This window comes from Aulonocara stuartgranti (genome assembly GCF_965226115.1).
Source record: "Aulonocara stuartgranti genome assembly, chromosome: 5".
In the NCBI taxonomy this organism is placed as follows: domain Eukaryota; kingdom Metazoa; phylum Chordata; class Actinopteri; order Cichliformes; family Cichlidae; genus Aulonocara; species Aulonocara stuartgranti.
In genome coordinates this window covers 17,363,325-17,386,476 of record NC_138943.1, presented here as the reverse complement: position 1 = coordinate 17,386,476, position 23,152 = coordinate 17,363,325, and positions in this window count along the sequence as shown.

The window sequence follows — 23,152 nt, the reverse complement described above, 5'->3', positions numbered from 1 at the left end:
AACAACTTCTATTACAACAATGGCCCAAACAGGAACAACACAGTCTACAGAGTCTGTCCCACCAGTCACAACCAATGAAATTACTCTAACTACAAACATGGACCATTCCACAACAACTTCAGAGACTTCCTCCAGTTCACCTTCCATAGTCACTTCAGAAAGCACTAGTTTTACTCCAACATCCCCAGAACAAAGTACTCAAACAGCTGTAACAGGCACTAGTACAACAGAGAACAAAGCCACAACTCTTCAGACTTCAGCGACAATGACATCCGCACACCCTGAATCACCAACAACTTCTATTACAACAATGACCCAAACAGGAACAACACAGTCTACAGAGTCTGTCCCACCAGTCACCAACAATGAAATTACTCTAACTACCAACATGGACCATTCCACAACAACTTCAGAGACTTCCTCCAGTTCGCCTTCCACAGTCACTTCAGAAAGCACTAGTTTTACTCCAACACACTCAGAACAAAGTACTCAAACAGCTTTAACAGGCACTAGTACAACAGAGAACAAAGCAACAACTCTTGAGACTTCTGCGACAATGACATCCTCACACCCTGAATCACCAACTACTTCTATTACAGCAATGGCCCAAACAGGAACAACACAGTCTACAGAGTCTGTCACACCAGTCACAACTAATGAAATTACTCTAACTACCAACATGGACCATTCCACAACAACTTCAGAGACTTCCTCCAGTTCGCCTTCCACAGTCACTTCAGAAAGCACTAGTTTTACTCCAACATCCCCAGAACAAAGTACTCAAACAGCTGTAGCAGGCACTAGTACAACAGAGAACAAAGCAACAACTCTTGAGAGTTCTGAGACAATGACATCCGCACACCCTGAATCACCAACAACTTCTATTACAACAATGGCCCAAACAGGAACAACACAGTCTACAGAGTCTGTCCCACCAGTCACCACCAATGAAATTACTCTAACTACCAACATGGACCATTCCACAACAACTTCAGAGACTTCCTCCAGTTCGCCTTCCACAGTCACTTCAGAAAGCACTAGTTTTACTCCAACATCCCCAGAACAAAGTACTCAAACAGCTGTAACAGGCACTGGTACAACAGCGAACAAAGCAACAACTCTTGAGACTTCTGCGACAATGACATCCGCACACCCTGAATCACCAACAACTTCTATTACAACAATGACCCAAACAGGAACAACACAGTCTACAGAGTCTGTCCCACCAGTCACCACCAATGAAATTACTCTAACTACCAACATGGACCATTCCACAACAACTTCAGAGACTTCCTCCAGTTCGCCTTCCACAGTCACTTCAGAAAGCACTAGTTTTACTCCAACACACTCAGAACAAAGTACTCAAACAGCTTTAACAGGCACTGGTACAACAGAGAACAAAGCAACAACTCTTGAGACTTCTGCGACAATGACATCCGCACACCCTCAATCACCAACAACGTCTATTACAACAATGGCCCAAACAGGAACAACACAGTCTACAGAGTCTGTCCCACCAGTCACAACCAATGAAATTACTCTAAATACAAACATGGACCATTCCACAACAACTTCAGAGACTTCCTCCAGTTCGCCTTCCACAGTCACTTCAGAAAGCACTAGTTCTACTCCAACACCCCCAGAACAAAGTTCTCAAACAGCTGTAACAGGCACTGGTACAACAGAGAACAAAGCAACAACTCTTGAGACTTCTGCGACAACGACATCTGCACACCCTGAATCACCAACAACGTCTATTACAACAATGGCCCAAACAGGAACAACACAGTCTACAGAGTCTGTCCCACCAGTCACAACCAATGAAATTACTCTAACTACCAACATGGACCATTCCACAACAACTTCAGAGACTTCCTCCAGTTCGCCTTCCACAGTCACTTCAGAAAGCACTAGTTTTACTCCAACATCCCCAGAACAAAGTACTCAAACAGCTGTAACAGGCACTAGTACAACAGAGAACAAAGCAACAACTCTTGAGACTTCTGAGACAATGACATCCGCACACCCTGAATCACCAACAACTTCTATTACAACAACGGCCCAAACAGGAAAAACACAGTCTACAGAGTCTGTCCCACCAGTCACAACCAATGAAATTACTTTAACTACCAACATGGACCATTCCACAACAACTTCAGAGACTTCCTCCAGTTCGCCTTCCACAGTCACTTCAGAAAGCACTAGTTTTACTCCAACAGCTGTAACAGGCACTAGTACAACAGAGAACAAAGCAACAACTCTTGAGACTTCTGAGATAATGACATCCGCACACCCTGAATCACCAACAACTTCTATTACAACAATGGCCCAAACAGGAACAACACAGTCTACAGAGTCTGTCCCACCAGTCACAACCAATGAAATTACTCTAACTACCAACATGGACCATTCCACAACAACTTCAGAGACTTCCTCCAGTTCGCCTTCCACAGTCACTTCAGAAAGCACTAGTTTTACTCCAACATCCCCAGAACAAAGTACTCAAACAGCTGTAACAGACACCAGTACAACAGAGAACAAAGAAACAACTCTTGAGACTTCAGCGACAATGACATCAGCACACCCTGAATCACCAACAACTTCTATTACAACAACGGCCCAAACAGGAAGAACACAGTCTACAGAGTCTGTCCCACCGTTCACCACCAATGAAATTACTCTAACTACAAACATGGACCATTCCACAACAACTTCAGAGACTTCCTCCAGTTCGCCTTCCACAGTCACTTCAGAAAGCACTAGTTTTACTCCAACATCCCCAGAACAAAGTACTCAAACAGCTGTAACAGGCACTAGTACAACAGAGAACAAAGCAACAACTCTTGAGAGTTCTGAGACAATGACATCCGCACACCCTCAATCACCAACAACTTCTATTACAACAATGGCCCAAACAGGAACAACACAGTCTACAGAGTCTGTCCCACCAGTCACAACCAATGAAATTACTTTAACTACCAACATGGACCATTCCACAACAACTTCAGAGACTTCCTCCAGTTCGCCTTCCACAGTCACTTCAGAAAGCACTAGTTTTACTCCACCATCCCCAGAACAAAGTACTCAAACAGCTGTAACAGGCACTAGTACAACGGAGAACAAAGCAACAACTCTTGAGACTTCTGAGACAATGACATCCGCACACCCTGAATCACCAACAACTTCTATTACAGCAATGGCCCAAACAGGAACAACACAGTCTACAGAGTCTGTCCCACCAGTCACAACCAATGAAATTACTCTAACTACCAACATGGACCATTCCACAACAACTTCAGAGACTTCCTCCAGTTCGCCTTCCACAGTCACTTCAGAAAGCACTAGTTTTACTCCAACATCCCCAGAACAAAGTACTCAAACAGCTGTAACAGGCACTAGTACAACAGAGAACAAAGCAACAACTCTTGAGACTTCTGCGACAATGACATCCGCACACCCTGAATCACCAACAACGTCTATTACAACAATGGCCCAAACAGGAACAACACAGTCTACAGAGTCTGTCCCACCAGTCACAACCAATGAAATTACTCTAACTACCAACATGGACCATTCCACAACAACTTTAGAGACTTCCTCCAGTTCGCCTTCCACAGTCACTTCAGAAAGCACTAGTTTTACTCCAACATCCCCAGAACAAAGTACTCAAACAGCTGTAACAGGCACTGGTACAACAGAGAACAAAGCAACAACTCTTGAGACTTCTGAGACAACGACATCCGCACACCCTGAATCACCAACAACGTCTATTACAACAATGGCCCAAACAGGAACAACACAGTCTACAGAGTCTGTCCCACCAGTCACAACCAATGAAATTACTCTAACTACCAACATGGACCATTCCACAAGAACTTCAGAGACTTCCTCCAGTTCGCCTTCCACAGTCACTTCAGAAAGCACTAGTTTTACTCCAACATCCCCAGAACAAAGTACTCAAACAGCTGTAACAGGCACTAGTACAACAGAGAACAAAGCAACAACTCTTGAGACTTCTGCGACAACGACATCCGCACACCCTGAATCACCAACAACGTCTATTACAACAATGGCCCAAACAGGAACAACACAGTCTACAGAGTCTGTCCCACCAGTCACAACCAATGAAATTACTTTAACTACCAACATGGACCATTCCACAACAACTTCAGAGACTTCCTCCAGTTCGCCTTCCACAGTCACTTCAGAAAGCACTAGTTTTACTCCAACATCCCCAGAACAAAGTACTCAAACAGCTGTAACAGGCACTAGTACAACGGAGAACAAAGCAACAACTCTTGAGACTTCTGAGACAATGACATCCGCACACCCTGAATCACCAACAACTTCTATTACAGCAATGGCCCAAACAGGAACAACACAGTCTACAGAGTCTGTCCCACCAGTCACAACCAATGAAATTACTCTAACTACCAACATGGACCATTCCACAACAACTTCAGAGACTTCCTCCAGTTCGCCTTCCACAGTCACTTCAGAAAGCACTAGTTTTACTCCAACATCCCCAGAACAAAGTACTCAAACAGCTGTAACAGACACCAGTACAACAGAGAACAAAGAAACAACTCTTGAGACTTCAGCGACAATGACATCAGCACACCCTGAATCACCAACAACTTCTATTACAACAATGGCCCAAACAGGAACAACACAGTCTACAGAGTCTGTCCCACCGTTCACCACCAATGAAATTACTCTAACTACAAACATGGACCATTCCACAACAACTTCAGAGACTTCCTCCAGTTCGCCTTCCACAGTCACTTCAGAAAGCACTAGTTTTACTCCAACATCCCCAGAACAAAGTACTCAAACAGCTGTAACAGGCACTAGTACAACAGAGAACAAAGCAACAACTCTTGAGAGTTCTGAGACAATGACATCCGCACACCCTCAATCACCAACAACTTCTATTACAACAATGGCCCAAACAGGAACAACACAGTCTACAGAGTCTGTCCCACCAGTCACAACCAATGAAATTACTTTAACTACCAACATGGACCATTCCACAACAACTTCAGAGACTTCCTCCAGTTCGCCTTCCACAGTCACTTCAGAAAGCACTAGTTTTACTCCAACATCCCCAGAACAAAGTACTCAAACAGCTGTAACAGGCACTAGTACAACGGAGAACAAAGCAACAACTCTTGAGACTTCTGAGACAATGACATCCGCACACCCTGAATCACCAACAACTTCTATTACAGCAATGGCCCAAACAGGAACAACACAGTCTACAGAGTCTGTCCCACCAGTCACAACCAATGAAATTACTCTAACTACCAACATGGACCATTCCACAACAACTTCAGAGACTTCCTCCAGTTCGCCTTCCACAGTCACTTCAGAAAGCACTAGTTTTACTCCAACATCCCCAGAACAAAGTACTCAAACAGCTGTAACAGGCACTAGTACAACAGAGAACAAAGCAACAACTCTTGAGACTTCTGCGACAATGACATCCGCACACCCTGAATCACCAACAACGTCTATTACAACAATGGCCCAAACAGGAACAACACAGTCTACAGAGTCTGTCCCACCAGTCACAACCAATGAAATTACTCTAACTACCAACATGGACCATTCCACAACAACTTTAGAGACTTCCTCCAGTTCGCCTTCCACAGTCACTTCAGAAAGCACTAGTTTTACTCCAACATCCCCAGAACAAAGTACTCAAACAGCTGTAACAGGCACTGGTACAACAGAGAACAAAGCAACAACTCTTGAGACTTCTGAGACAACGACATCCGCACACCCTGAATCACCAACAACGTCTATTACAACAATGGCCCAAACAGGAACAACACAGTCTACAGAGTCTGTCCCACCAGTCACAACCAATGAAATTACTCTAACTACCAACATGGACCATTCCACAAGAACTTCAGAGACTTCCTCCAGTTCGCCTTCCACAGTCACTTCAGAAAGCACTAGTTTTACTCCAACATCCCCAGAACAAAGTACTCAAACAGCTGTAACAGGCACTAGTACAACAGAGAACAAAGCAACAACTCTTGAGACTTCTGCGACAACGACATCCGCACACCCTGAATCACCAACAACGTCTATTACAACAATGGCCCAAACAGGAACAACACAGTCTACAGAGTCTGTCCCACCAGTCACAACCAATGAAATTACTCTAACTACCAACATGGACCATTCCACAACAACTTCAGAGACTTCCTCCAGTTCGCCTTCCACAGTCACTTCAGAAAGCACTAGTTTTACTCCAACATCCACAGAACAAAGTACTCAAACAGCTGTAACAGACACCAGTACAACAGAGAACAAAGAAACAACTCTTGAGACTTCAGCGACAATGACATCAGCACACCCTGAATCACCCACAACTTCTATTACAACAATGGCACAAACAGGAACAACACAGTCTACAGAGTCTGTCCCACCAGTCACAACCAATGAAATTACTCTATCTACCAACATGGACCATTCCACAACGACTTCAGAGACTTCCTCCAGTTCGCCTTCCACAGTCACTTCAGAAAGCACTAGTTTTACTCAAACATCCCCAGAACAAAGTACTCAAACAGCTGTAACAGGCACTGGTACAACAGAGAACAAAACAACAACTCTTGAGACTTCTGCGACAATGACATCCGCACACCCTGAATCACCAACAACTTCTATTACAACAATGGCCCAAACAGGAACAACACAGACTACAGAGTCTGTCCCACCAGTCACCACCAATGAAATTACTCTAACTACCAACATGGACCATTCCACAACAACTTCAGAGACTTCCTCCAGTTCGCCTTCCACAGTCACTTCAGAAAGCACTAGTTTTACTCCAACATCCCCAGAACAAAGTACTCAAACAGCTGTAACAGGCATTAGTACAACAGAGAACAAAGCAACAACTCTTGAGACTTCTGCGACAACGACATCCGCACACCCTGAATCACCAACAACGTCTATTACAACAATGGCCCAAACAGGAACAACACAGTCTACAGAGTCTGTCCCACCAGTCACAACCAATGAAATTACTCTAACTACCAACATGGACCATTCCACAACAACTTCAGAGACTTCCTCCAGTTCGCCTTCCACAGTCACTTCAGAAAGCACTAGTTTTACTCCAACATCCACAGAACAAAGTACTCAAACAGCTGTAACAGACACCAGTACAACAGAGAACAAAGAAACAACTCTTGAGACTTCAGCGACAATGACATCAGCACACCCTGAATCACCCACAACTTCTATTACAACAATGGCACAAACAGGAACAACACAGTCTACAGAGTCTGTCCCACCAGTCACAACCAATGAAATTACTCTATCTACCAACATGGACCATTCCACAACGACTTCAGAGACTTCCTCCAGTTCGCCTTCCACAGTCACTTCAGAAAGCACTAGTTTTACTCAAACATCCCCAGAACAAAGTACTCAAACAGCTGTAACAGGCACTGGTACAACAGAGAACAAAACAACAACTCTTGAGACTTCTGCGACAATGACATCCGCACACCCTGAATCACCAACAACTTCTATTACAACAATGGCCCAAACAGGAACAACACAGACTACAGAGTCTGTCCCACCAGTCACCACCAATGAAATTACTCTAACTACCAACATGGACCATTCCACAACAACTTCAGAGACTTCCTCCAGTTCGCCTTCCACAGTCACTTCAGAAAGCACTAGTTTTACTCCAACATCCCCAGAACAAAGTACTCAAACAGCTGTAACAGGCACTAGTACAACAGAGAACAAAGCAACAACTCTTGAGACTTCTGAGACAATGACATCCGCACACCCTCAATCACCAACAACTTCTATTACAGCAATGGCACAAACAGGAACAACACAGTCTACAGAGTCTGTCCCACCAGTCACCAACAATGAAATTACTCTAACTACCAACATGGACCATTCCACAACAACTTCAGAGACTTCCTCCAGTTCGCCTTCCACAGTCACTTCAGAAAGCACTAGTTTTACTCCAACATCCCCAGAACAAAGTACTCAAACAGCTGTAACAGGCACTAGTACAACAGAGAACAAAGCAACAACTCTTGAGACTTCTGAGACAATGACATCCGCACACCCTCAATCACCAACAACTTCTATTACAACAATGGCCCAAACAGGAACAACACAGTCTACAGTGTCTGTCCCACCATTCACAACCAATGAAATTACTCTAACTACCAACATGGACCATTCCACAACAACTTCAGAGACTTCCTCCAGTTCGCCTTCCACAGTCACTTCAGAAAGCACTAGTTTTACTCCAACATCCCCAGAACAAAGTACTCAAACAGCTGTAACAGGCACTAGTACAACAGAGAACAAAGCAACAACTCTTGAGACTTCTGAGACAATGACATCCGCACACCCTCAATCACCAACAACTTCTATTACAGCAATGGCCCAAACAGGAACAACACAGTCTACAGAGTCTGTCCCACCAGTCACAACCAATGAAATTACTCTAACTACCAACATGGACCATTCCACAACAACTTCAGAGACTTCCTCCAGTTCGCCTTCCACAGTCACTTCAGAAAGCACTAGTTCTACTCCAACATCCCCAGAACAAAGTACTCAAACAGCTGTAACAGGCACTGGTACAACAGAGAACAAAGCAACAACTCTTGAGACTTCTGCGACAACGACATCCGCACACCCTGAATCACCAACAACGTCTATTACAACAATGGCCCAAACAGGAATAACACAGTCTACAGAGTCTGTCCCACCAGTCACAACCAATGAAATTACTCTAACTACCAACATGGACCATTCCACAACAACTTCAGAGACTTCCTCCAGTTCGCCTTCCACAGTCACTTCAGAAAGCACTAGTTTTACTCCAACAGCTGTAACAGGCACTAGTACAACAGAGAACAAAGCAACAACTCTTGAGACTTCTGAGATAATGACATCCGCACACCCTGAATCACCAACAACTTCTATTACAACAATGGCCCAAACAGGAACAACACAGTCTACAGAGTCTGTCCCACCAGTCACAACCAATGAAATTACTCTAACTACCAACATGGACCATTCCACAACAACTTCAGAGACTTCCTCCAGTTCGCCTTCCACAGTCACTTCAGAAAGCACTAGTTTTACTCCAACATCCCCAGAACAAAGTACTCAAACAGCTGTAACAGACACCAGTACAACAGAGAACAAAGAAACAACTCTTGAGACTTCAGCGACAATGACATCAGCACACCCTGAATCACCCACAACTTCTATTACAACAACGGCCCAAACAGGAACAACACAGTCTACAGAGTCTGTCCCACCGTTCACCACCAATGAAATTACTCTAACTACAAACATGGACCATTCCACAACAACTTCAGAGACTTCCTCCAGTTCGCCTTCCACAGTCACTTCAGAAAGCACTAGTTTTACTCCAACATCCCCAGAACAAAGTACTCAAACAGCTGTAAAAGGCACTAGTACAACAGAGAACAAAGCAACAACTCTTGAGAGTTCTGAGACAATGACATCCGCACACCCTCAATCACCAACAACTTCTATTACAACAATGGCCCAAACAGGAACAACACAGTCTACAGAGTCTGTCCCACCAGTCACAACCAATGAAATTACTTTAACTACCAACATGGACCATTCCACAACAACTTCAGAGACTTCCTCCAGTTCGCCTTCCACAGTCACTTCAGAAAGCACTAGTTTTACTCCAACATCCCCAGAACAAAGTACTCAAACAGCTGTAACAGGCACTAGTACAACAGAGAACAAAGCAACAACTCTTGAGACTTCTGCGACAATCACATCCGCACACCCTGAATCACCAACAACTTCTATTACAGCAATGGCACAAACAGGAACAACACAGTCTACAGAGTCTGTCCCACGAGTCACCAACAATGAAATTACTCTAACTACCAACATGGACCATTCCACAACAACTTCAGAGACTTCCTCCAGTTCGCCTTCCACAGTCACTTCAGAAAGCACTAGTTTTACTCCAACATCCCCAGAACAAAGTACTCAAACAGCTGTAACAGGCACTAGTACAACAAAGAACAAAGCAACAACTCTTGAGACTTCTGAGACAATGAAATCCGCACACCCTGAATCACCAACAACTTCTATTACAACAATGGCCCAAACAGGAACAACACAGTCTACAGAGTCTGTCACACCAGTCACCACCAATGAAATTACTCTAACTACCAACATGGACCATTCCACAACAACTTCAGAGACTTCCTCCAGTTCGCCTTCCACAGTCACTTCAGAAAGCACTAGTTTTACTCCAACATCCCCAGAACAAAGTACTCAAACAGCTGTAACAGGCACTGGTACAACAGAGAACAAAGCAACAACTCTTGAGACTTCTGCGACAATGACATCCGCACACCCTGAATCACCAACAACTTCTATTACAACAATGGCCCAAACAGGAACAACACAGTCTACAGAGTCTGTCCCACCAGTCACCAACAATGAAATTACTCTAACTACCAACATGGACCATTCCACAACAACTTCAGAGACTTCCTCCAGTTCGCCTTCCACAGTCACTTCAGAAAGCACTAGTTTTACTCCAACATCCCCAGAACAAAGTACTCAAACAGCTGTAACAGGCACTAGTACAACAGAGAACAAAGCAACAACTCTTGAGACTTCTGAGACAATGACATCCGCACACCCTGAATCACCAACAACTTCTATTACAACAACGGCCCAAACAGGAAAAACACAGTCTACAGAGTCTGTCCCACCAGTCACAACCAATGAAATTATTTTAACTACCAACATGGACCATTCCACAACAACTTCAGAGACTTCCTCCAGTTCGCCTTCCACAGTCACTTCAGAAAGCACTAGTTTTACTCCAACAGCTGTAACAGGCACTAGTACAACAGAGAACAAAGCAACAACTCTTGAGACTTCTGAGATAATGACATCCGCACACCCTGAATCACCAACAACTTCTATTACAACAATGGCCCAAACAGGAACAACACAGTCTACAGAGTCTGTCCCACCAGTCACAACCAATGAAATTACTCTAACTACCAACATGGACCATTCCACAACAACTTCAGAGACTTCCTCCAGTTCGCCTTCCACAGTCACTTCAGAAAGCACTAGTTTTACTCCAACATCCCCAGAACAAAGTACTCAAACAGCTGTAACAGACACCAGTACAACAGAGAACAAAGAAACAACTCTTGAGACTTCAGCGACAATGACATCAGCACACCCTGAATCACCCACAACTTCTATTACAACAACGGCCCAAACAGGAACAACACAGTCTACAGAGTCTGTCCCACCGTTCACCACCAATGAAATTACTCTAACTACAAACATGGACCATTCCACAACAACTTCAGAGACTTCCTCCAGTTCGTCTTCCACAGTCACTTCAGAAAGCACTAGTTTTACTCCAACATCCCCAGAACAAAGTACTCAAACAGCTGTAACAGGCACTAGTACAACAGAGAACAAAGCAACAACTCTTGAGAGTTCTGAGACAATGACATCCGCACACCCTCAATCACCAACAACTTCTATTACAACAATGGCCCAAACAGGAACAACACAGTCTACAGAGTCTGTCCCACCAGTCACAACCAATGAAATTACTTTAACTACCAACATGGACCATTCCACAACAACTTCAGAGACTTCCTCCAGTTCGCCTTCCACAGTCACTTCAGAAAGCACTAGTTTTACTCCAACATCCCCAGAACAAAGTACTCAAACAGCTGTAACAGGCACTAGTACAACGGAGAACAAAGCAACAACTCTTGAGACTTCTGAGACAATGACATCCGCACACCCTGAATCACCAACAACTTCTATTACAGAAATGGCCCAAACAGGAACAACACAGTCTACAGAGTCTGTCCCACCAGTCACAACCAATGAAATTACTCTAACTACCAACATGGACCATTCCACAACAACTTCAGAGACTTCCTCCAGTTCGCCTTCCACAGTCACTTCAGAAAGCACTAGTTTTACTCCAACATCCCCAGAACAAAGTACTCAAACAGCTGTAACAGGCACTAGTACAACAGAGAACAAAGCAACAACTCTTGAGACTTCTGCGACAATCACATCCGCACACCCTGAATCACCAACAACGTCTATTACAACAATGGCCCAAACAGGAACAACACAGTCTACAGAGTCTGTCCCACCAGTCACAACCAATGAAATTACTCTAACTACCAACATGGACCATTCCACAACAACTTTAGAGACTTCCTCCAGTTCGCCTTCCACAGTCACTTCAGAAAGCACTAGTTTTACTCCAACATCCCCAGAACAAAGTACTCAAACAGCTGTAACAGGCACTAGTACAACAGAGAACAAAGCAACAACTCTTGAGACTTCTGAGACAACGACATCCGCACACCCTGAATCACCAACAACGTCTATTACAACAATGGCCCAAACAGGAACAACACAGTCTACAGAGTCTGTCCCACCAGTCACAACCAATGAAATTACTCTAACTACCAACATGGACCATTCCACAAGAACTTCAGAGACTTCCTCCAGTTCGCCTTCCACAGTCACTTCAGAAAGCACTAGTTTTACTCCAACATCCCCAGAACAAAGTACTCAAACAGCTGTAACAGGCACTAGTACAACAGAGAACAAAGCAACAACTCTTGAGACTTCTGCGACAACGACATCCGCACACCCTGAATCACCAACAACGTCTATTACAACAATGGCCCAAACAGGAACAACACAGTCTACAGAGTCTGTCCCACCAGTCACAACCAATGAAATTACTCTAACTACCAACATGGACCATTCCACAACAACTTCAGAGACTTCCTCCAGTTCGCCTTCCACAGTCACTTCAGAAAGCACTAGTTTTACTCCAACATCCACAGAACAAAGTACTCAAACAGCTGTAACAGACACCAGTACAACAGAGAACAAAGAAACAACTCTTGAGACTTCAGCGACAATGACATCAGCACACCCTGAATCACCCACAACTTCTATTACAACAATGGCACAAACAGGAACAACACAGTCTACAGAGTCTGTCCCACCAGTCACAACCAATGAAATTACTCTATCTACCAACATGGACCATTCCACAACAACTTCAGAGACTTCCTCCAGTTCGCCTTCCACAGTCACTTCAGAAAGCACTAGTTTTACTCAAACATCCCCAGAACAAAGTACTCAAACAGCTGTAACAGGCACTGGTACAACAGAGAACAAAACAACAACTCTTGAGACTTCTGCGACAATGACATCCGCACACCCTGAATCACCAACAACTTCTATTACAACAATGGCCCAAACAGGAACAACACAGACTACAGAGTCTGTCCCACCAGTCACCACCAATGAAATTACTCTAACTACCAACATGGACCATTCCACAACAACTTCAGAGACTTCCTCCAGTTCGCCTTCCACAGTCACTTCAGAAAGCACTAGTTTTACTCCAACATCCCCAGAACAAAGTACTCAAACAGCTGTAACAGGCACTAGTACAACAGAGAACAAAGCAACAACTCTTGAGACTTCTGAGACAATGACATCCGCACACCCTCAATCACCAACAACTTCTATTACAGCAATGGCACAAACAGGAACAACACAGTCTACAGAGTCTGTCCCACCAGTCACCAACAATGAAATTACTCTAACTACCAACATGGACCATTCCACAACAACTTCAGAGACTTCCTCCAGTTCGCCTTCCACAGTCACTTCAGAAAGCACTAGTTTTACTCCAACATCCCCAGAACAAAGTACTCAAACAGCTGTAACAGGCACTAGTACAACAGAGAACAAAGCAACAACTCTTGAGACTTCTGAGACAATGACATCCGCACACCCTGAATCACCAACAACTTCTATTACAACAATGGCCCAAACAGGAACAACACAGTCTACAGAGTCTGTCCCCCCAGTCACAACCAATGAAATTACTCTAACTACCAACATGGACCATTCCACAACAACTTCAGAGACTTCCTCCAGTTCGCCTTCCACAGTCACTTCAGAAAGCACTAGTTTTACTCCAACATCCCCAGAACAAAGTACTCAAACAGCTGTAACAGGCACTAGTACAACAGAGAACAAAGCAACAACTCTTGAGACTTCTGAGACAATGACATCCGCACACCCTCAATCACCAACAACTTCTATTACAACAATGGCCCAAACAGGAACAACACAGTCTACAGTGTCTGTCCCACCATTCACAACCAATGAAATTACTCTAACTACCAACATGGACCATTCCACAACAACTTCAGAGACTTCCTCCAGTTCGCCTTCCACAGTCACTTCAGAAAGCACTAGTTTTACTCCAACATCCCCAGAACAAAGTACTCAAACAGCTGTAACAGGCACTAGTGCAACAGAGAACAAAGCAACAACTCTTGAGACTTCTGAGACAATGACATCCGCACACCCTCAATCACCAACAACTTCTATTACAACAATGACCCAAACAGGAACAACACAGTCTACAGAGTCTGTCCCACCAGTCACAACCAATGAAATTACTCTAACTACCAACATGGACCATTCCACAACAACTTCAGAGACTTCCTCCAGTTCGCCTTCCACAGTCACTTCAGAAAGCACTAGTTTTACTCCAACATCCCCAGAACAAAGTACTCAAACAGCTGTAACAGGCACTAGTACAACAGAGAACAAAGCAACAACTCTTGAGACTTCTGAGACAATGACATCCGCACACCCTCAATCACCAACAACTTCTATTACAGCAATGGCCCAAACAGGAACAACACAGTCTACAGAGTCTGTCCCACCAGTCACAACCAATGAAATTACTCTAACTACCAACATGGACCATTCCACAACAACTTCAGAGACTTCCTCCAGTTCGCCTTCCACAGTCACTTCAGAAAGCACTAGTTCTACTCCAACATCCCCAGAACAAAGTACTCAAACAGCTGTAACAGGCACTGGTACAACAGAGAACAAAGCAACAACTCTTGAGACTTCTGCGACAACGACATCCGCACACCCTGAATCACCAACAACGTCTATTACAACAATGGCCCAAACAGGAATAACACAGTCTACAGAGTCTGTCCCACCAGTCACAACCAATGAAATTACTCTAACTACCAACATGGACCATTCCACAACAACTTCAGAGACTTCCTCCAGTTCGCCTTCCACAGTCACTTCAGAAAGCACTAGTTTTACTCCAACATCCACAGAACAAAGTACTCAAACAGCTGTAACAGACACCAGTACAACAGAGAACAAAGCAACAACTCTTGAGACTTCAGCGACAATGACATCAGCACACCCTGAATCACCCACAACTTCTATTACAACAATGGCACAAACAGGAACAACACAGTCTACAGAGTCTGTCCCACCAGTCACAACCAATGAAATTACTCTAACTACCAACATGGACCATTCCACAACAACTTCAGAGACTTCCTCCAGTTCGCCTTCCACAGTCACTTCAGAAAGCACTAGTTTTACTCCAACATCCCCAGAACAAAGTACTCAAACAGCTGTAACAGGCACTAGTACAACAGAGAACAAAGCAACAACTCTTGAGACTTCTGCGACAATCACATCCGCACACCCTGAATCACCAACAACTTCTATTACAGCAATGGCACAAACAGGAACAACACAGTCTACAGAGTCTGTCCCACCAGTCACAACCAATGAAATTACTCTAACTACCAACATGGACCATTCCACAACAACTTCAGAGACTTCCTCCAGTTCGCCTTCCACAGTCACTTCAGAAAGCACTAGTTTTACTCCAACATCCCCAGAACAAAGTACTCAAACAGCTGTAACAGGCACTAGTACAACAAAGAACAAAGCAACAACTCTTGAGACTTCTGAGACAATGAAATCCGCACACCCTGAATCACCAACAACTTCTATTACAACAATGGCCCAAACAGGAACAACACAGTCTACAGAGTCTGTCACACCAGTCACCACCAATGAAATTACTCTAACTACCAACATGGACCATTCCACAACAACTTCAGAGACTTCCTCCAGTTCGCCTTCCACAGTCACTTCAGAAAGCACTAGTTTTACTCCAACATCCCCAGAACAAAGTACTCAAACAGCTGTAACAGGCACTGGTACAACAGAGAACAAAGCAACAACTCTTGAGACTTCTGCGACAATGACATCCGCACACCCTGAATCACCAACAACTTCTATTACAACAATGGCCCAAACAGGAACAACACAGTCTACAGAGTCTGTCCCACCAGTCACCACCAATGAAATTACTCTAACTACCAACATGGACCATTCCACAACAACTTCAGAGACTTCCTCCAGTTCGCCTTCCACAGTCACTTCAGAAAGCACTAGTTTTACTCCAACATCCCCAGAACAAAGTACTCAAACAGCTGTAACAGGCACTAGTACAACAGAGAACAAAGCAACAACTCTTGAGACTTCTGAGACAATGACATCCGCACACCCTCAATCACCAACAACTTCTATTACAGCAATGGCACAAACAGGAACAACACAGTCTACAGAGTCTGTCACACCAGTCACCACCAATGAAATTACTCTAACTACCAACATGGACCATTCCACAACAACTTCAGAGACTTCCTCCAGTTCGCCTTCCACAGTCACTTCAGAAAGCACTAGTTTTACTCCAACATCCCCAGAACAAAGTACTCAAACAGCTGTAACAGGCACTAGTACAACAGAGAACAAAGCAACAACTCTTGAGACTTCTGAGACAATGACATCCGCACACCCTCAATCACCAACAACTTCTATTACAGCAATGGCCCAAACAGGAACAACACAGTCTACAGAGTCTGTCCCACCAGTCACCACCAATGAAATTACTCTAACTACCAACATGGACCATTCCACAACAACTTCAGAGACTTCCTCCAGTTCGCCTTCCACAGTCACTTCAGAAAGCACTAGTTTTACTCCAACATCCCCAGAACAAAGTACTCAAACAGCTGTAACAGGCACTAGTACAACAGAGAACAAAGCAACAACTCTTGAGACTTCTGCGACAATGACATCCGCACACCCTGAATCACCAACAACGTCTATTACAACAATGGCCCAAACAGGAACAACACAGTCTACAGAGTCTGTCCCACCAGTCACAACCAATGAAATTACTCTAACTACCAACATGGACCATTCCACAACAACTTTAGAGACTTCCTCCAGTTCGCCTTCCACAGTCACTTCAGAAAGCACTAGTTTTACTCCAACATCCCCAGAACAAAGTACTCAAACAGCTGTAACAGGCACTGGTACAACAGAGAACAAAGCAACAACTCTTGAGACTTCTGAGACAACGACATCCGCACACCCTGAATCACCAACAACGTCTATTACAACAATGGCCCAAACAGGAACAACACAGTCTACAGAGTCTGTCCCACCAGTCACAACCAATGAAATTACTCTAACTGCCAACATGGACCATTCCACAAGAACTTCAGAGACTTCCTCCAGTTCGCCTTCCACAGTCACTTCAGAAAGCACTAGTTTTACTCCAACATCCCCAGAACAAAGTACTCAAACAGCTGTAACAGGCACTAGTACAACAGAGAACAAAGCAACAACTCTTGAGACTTCTGCGACAACGACATCCGCACACCCTGAATCACCAACAACGTCTATTACAACAATGGCCCAAACAGGAACAACACAGTCTACAGAGTCTGTCCCACCAGTCACAACCAATGAAATTACTCTAACTACCAACATGGACCATTCCACAACAACTTCAGAGACTTCCTCCAGTTCGCCTTCCACAGTCACTTCAGAAAGCACTAGTTTTACTCCAACATCCACAGAACAAAGTACTCAAACAGCTGTAACAGACACCAGTACAACAGAGAACAAAGAAACAACTCTTGAGACTTCAGCGACAATGACATCAGCACACCCTGAATCACCCACAACTTCTATTACAACAATGGCACAAACAGGAACAACACAGTCTACAGAGTCTGTCCCACCAGTCACAACCAATGAAATTACTCTATCTACCAACATGGACCATTCCACAACGACTTCAGAGACTTCCTCCAGTTCGCCTTCCACAGTCACTTCAGAAAGCACTAGTTTTACTCAAACATCCCCAGAACAAAGTACTCAAACAGCTGTAACAGGCACTGGTACAACAGAGAACAAAACAACAACTCTTGAGACTTCTGCGACAATGACATCCGCACACCCTGAATCACCAACAACTTCTATTACAACAATGGCCCAAACAGGAACAACACAGACTACAGAGTCTGTCCCACCAGTCACCACCAATGAAATTACTCTAACTACCAACATGGACCATTCCACAACAACTTCAGAGACTTCCTCCAGTTCGCCTTCCACAGTCACTTCAGAAAGCACTAGTTTTACTCCAACATCCCCAGAACAAAGTACTCAAACAGCTGTAACAGGCACTAGTACAACAGAGAACAAAGCAACAACTCTTGAGACTTCTGAGACAATGACATCCGCACACCCTCAATCACCAACAACTTCTATTACAGCAATGGCACAAACAGGAACAACACAGTCTACAGAGTCTGTCCCACCAGTCACCAACAATGAAATTACTCTAACTACCAACATGGACCATTCCACAACAACTTCAGAGACTTCCTCCAGTTCGCCTTCCACAGTCACTTCAGAAAGCACTAGTTTTACTCCAACATCCCCAGAACAAAGTACTCAAACAGCTGTAACAGGCACTAGTACAACAGAGAACAAAGCAACAACTCTTGAGACTTCTGAGACAATGACATCCGCACACCCTGAATCACCAACAACTTCTATTACAACAATGGCCCAAACAGGAACAACACAGTCTACAGAGTCTGTCCCACCAGTCACAACCAATGAAATTACTCTAACTACCAACATGGACCATTCCACAACAACTTCAGAGACTTCCTCCAGTTCGCCTTCCACAGTCACTTCAGAAAGCACTAGTTTTACTCCAACATCCCCAGAACAAAGTACTCAAACAGCTGTAACAGGCACTAGTACAACAGAGAACAAAGCAACAACTCTTGAGACTTCTGAGACAATGACATCCGCACACCCTCAATCACCAACAACTTCTATTACAACAATGGCCCAAACAGGAACAACACAGTCTACAGAGTCTGTCCCACCATTCACAACCAATGAAATTACTCTAACTACCAACATGGACCATTCCACAACAACTTCAGAGACTTCCTCCAGTTCGCCTTCCACAGTCACTTCAGAAAGCACTAGTTTTACTCCAACATCCCCAGAACAAAGTACTCAAACAGCTGTAACAGGCACTAGTACAACAGAGAACAAAGCAACAACTCTTGAGACTTCTGAGACAATGACATCCGCACACCCTCAATCACCAACAACTTCTATTACAGCAATGGCCCAAACAGGAACAACACAGTCTACAGAGTCTGTCCCACCAGTCACAACCAATGAAATTACTCTAACTACCAACATGGACCATTCCACAACAACTTCAGAGACTTCCTCCAGTTCGCCTTCCACAGTCACTTCAGAAAGCACTAGTTCTACTCCAACATCCCCAGAACAAAGTACTCAAACAGCTGTAACAGGCACTGGTACAACAGAGAACAAAGCAACAACGCTTGAGACTTCTGCGACAACGACATCCGCACACCCTGAATCACCAACAACGTCTATTACAACAATGGCCCAAACAGGAATAACACAGTCTACAGAGTCTGTCCCACCAGTCACAACCAATGAAATTACTCTAACTACCAACATGGACCATTCCACAACAACTTCAGAGACTTCCTCCAGTTCGCCTTCCACAGTCACTTCAGAAAGCACTAGTTTTACTCCAACATCCACAGAACAAAGTACTCAAACAGCTGTAACAGACACCAGTACAACAGAGAACAAAGCAACAACTCTTGAGACTTCAGCGACAATGACATCAGCACACCCTGAATCACCCACAACTTCTATTACAACAATGGCACAAACAGGAACAACACAGTCTACAGAGTCTGTCCCACCAGTCACAACCAATGAAATTACTCTAACTACCAACATGGACCATTCCACAACAACTTCAGAGACTTCCTCCAGTTCGCCTTCCACAGTCACTTCAGAAAGCACTAGTTTTACTCCAACATCCCCAGAACAAAGTACTCAAACAGCTGTAACAGGCACTAGTACAACAGAGAACAAAGCAACAACTCTTGAGACTTCTGCGACAATCACATCCGCACACCCTGAATCACCAACAACTTCTATTACAGCAATGGCACAAACAGGAACAACACAGTCTACAGAGTCTGTCCCACGAGTCACCAACAATGAAATTACTCTAACTACCAACATGGACCATTCCACAACAACTTCAGAGACTTCCTCCAGTTCGCCTTCCACAGTCACTTCAGAAAGCACTAGTTTTACTCCAACATCCCCAGAACAAAGTACTCAAACAGCTGTAACAGGCACTAGTACAACAAAGAACAAAGCAACAACTCTTGAGACTTCTGAGACAATGAAATCCGCACACCCTGAATCACCAACAACTTCTATTACAACAATGGCCCAAACAGGAACAACACAGTCTACAGAGTCTGTCACACCAGTCACCACCAATGAAATTACTCTAACTACCAACATGGACCATTCCACAACAACTTCAGAGACTTCCTCCAGTTCGCCTTCCACAGTCACTTCAGAAAGCACTAGTTTTACTCCAACATCCCCAGAACAAAGTACTCAAACAGCTGTAACAGGCACTGGTACAACAGAGAACAAAGCAACAACTCTTGAGACTTCTGCGACAATGACATCCGCACACCCTGAATCACCAACAACTTCTATTACAACAATGGCCCAAACAGGAACAACACAGTCTACAGAGTCTGTCCCACCAGTCACCAACAATGAAATTACTCTAACTACCAACATGGACCATTCCACAACAACTTCAGAGACTTCCTCCAGTTCGCCTTCCACAGTCACTTCAGAAAGCACTAGTTTTACTCCAACATCCCCAGAACAAAGTACTCAAACAGCTGTAACAGGCACTAGTACAACAGAGAACAAAGCAACAACTCTTGAGACTTCTGAGACAATGACATCCGCACACCCTGAATCACCAACAACTTCTATTACAACAACGGCCCAAACAGGAAAAACACAGTCTACAGAGTCTGTCCCACCAGTCACAACCAATGAAATTATTTTAACTACCAACATGGACCATTCCACAACAACTTCAGAGACTTCCTCCAGTTCGCCTTCCACAGTCACTTCAGAAAGCACTAGTTTTACTCCAACAGCTGTAACAGGCACTAGTACAACAGAGAACAAAGCAACAACTCTTGAGACTTCTGAGATAATGACATCCGCACACCCTGAATCACCAACAACTTCTATTACAACAATGGCCCAAACAGGAACAACACAGTCTACAGAGTCTGTCCCACCAGTCACAACCAATGAAATTACTCTAACTACCAACATGGACCATTCCACAACAACTTCAGAGACTTCCTCCAGTTCGCCTTCCACAGTCACTTCAGAAAGCACTAGTTTTACTCCAACATCCCCAGAACAAAGTACTCAAACAGCTGTAACAGACACCAGTACAACAGAGAACAAAGAAACAACTCTTGAGACTTCAGCGACAATGACATCAGCACACCCTGAATCACCCACAACTTCTATTACAACAACGGCCCAAACAGGAACAACACAGTCTACAGAGTCTGTCCCACCGTTCACCACCAATGAAATTACTCTAACTACAAACATGGACCATTCCACAACAACTTCAGAGACTTCCTCCAGTTCGTCTTCCACAGTCACTTCAGAAAGCACTAGTTTTACTCCAACATCCCCAGAACAAAGTACTCAAACAGCTGTAACAGGCACTAGTACAACAGAGAACAAAGCAACAACTCTTGAGAGTTCTGAGACAATGACATCCGCACACCCTCAATCACCAACAACTTCTATTACAACAATGGCCCAAACAGGAACAACACAGTCTACAGAGTCTGTCCCACCAGTCACAACCAATGAAATTACTTTAACTACCAACATGGACCATTCCACAACAACTTCAGAGACTTCCTCCAGTTCGCCTTCCACAGTCACTTCAGAAAGCACTAGTTTTACTCCAACATCCCCAGAACAAAGTACTCAAACAGCTGTAACAGGCACTAGTACAACGGAGAACAAAGCAACAACTCTTGAGACTTCTGAGACAATGACATCCGCACACCCTGAATCACCAACAACTTCTATTACAGCAATGGCCCAAACAGGAACAACACAGTCTACAGAGTCTGTCCCACCAGTCACAACCAATGAAATTACTCTAACTACCAACATGGACCATTCCACAACAACTTCAGAGACTTCCTCCAGTTCGCCTTCCACAGTCACTTCAGAAAGCACTAGTTTTACTCCAACATCCCCAGAACAAAGTACTCAAACAGCTGTAACAGGCACTAGTACAACAGAGAACAAAGCAACAACTCTTGAGACTTCTGCGACAATCACATCCGCACACCCTGAATCACCAACAACGTCTATTACAACAATGGCCCAAACAGGAACAACACAGTCTACAGAGTCTGTCCCACCAGTCACAACCAATGAAATTACTCTAACTACCAACATGGACCATTCCACAACAACTTTAGAGACTTCCTCCAGTTCGCCTTCCACAGTCACTTCAGAAAGCACTAGTTTTACTCCAACATCCCCAGAACAAAGTACTCAAACAGCTGTAACAGGCACTGGTACAACAGAGAACAAAGCAACAACTCTTGAGACTTCTGAGACAACGACATCCGCACACCCTGAATCACCAACAACGTCTATTACAACAATGGCCCAAACAGGAACAACACAGTCTACAGAGTCTGTCCCACCAGTCACAACCAATGAAATTACTCTAACTACCAACATGGACCATTCCACAAGAACTTCAGAGACTTCCTCCAGTTCGCCTTCCACAGTCACTTCAGAAAGCACTAGTTTTACTCCAACATCCCCAGAACAAAGTACTCAAACAGCTGTAACAGGCACTAGTACAACAGAGAACAAAGCAACAACTCTTGAGACTTCT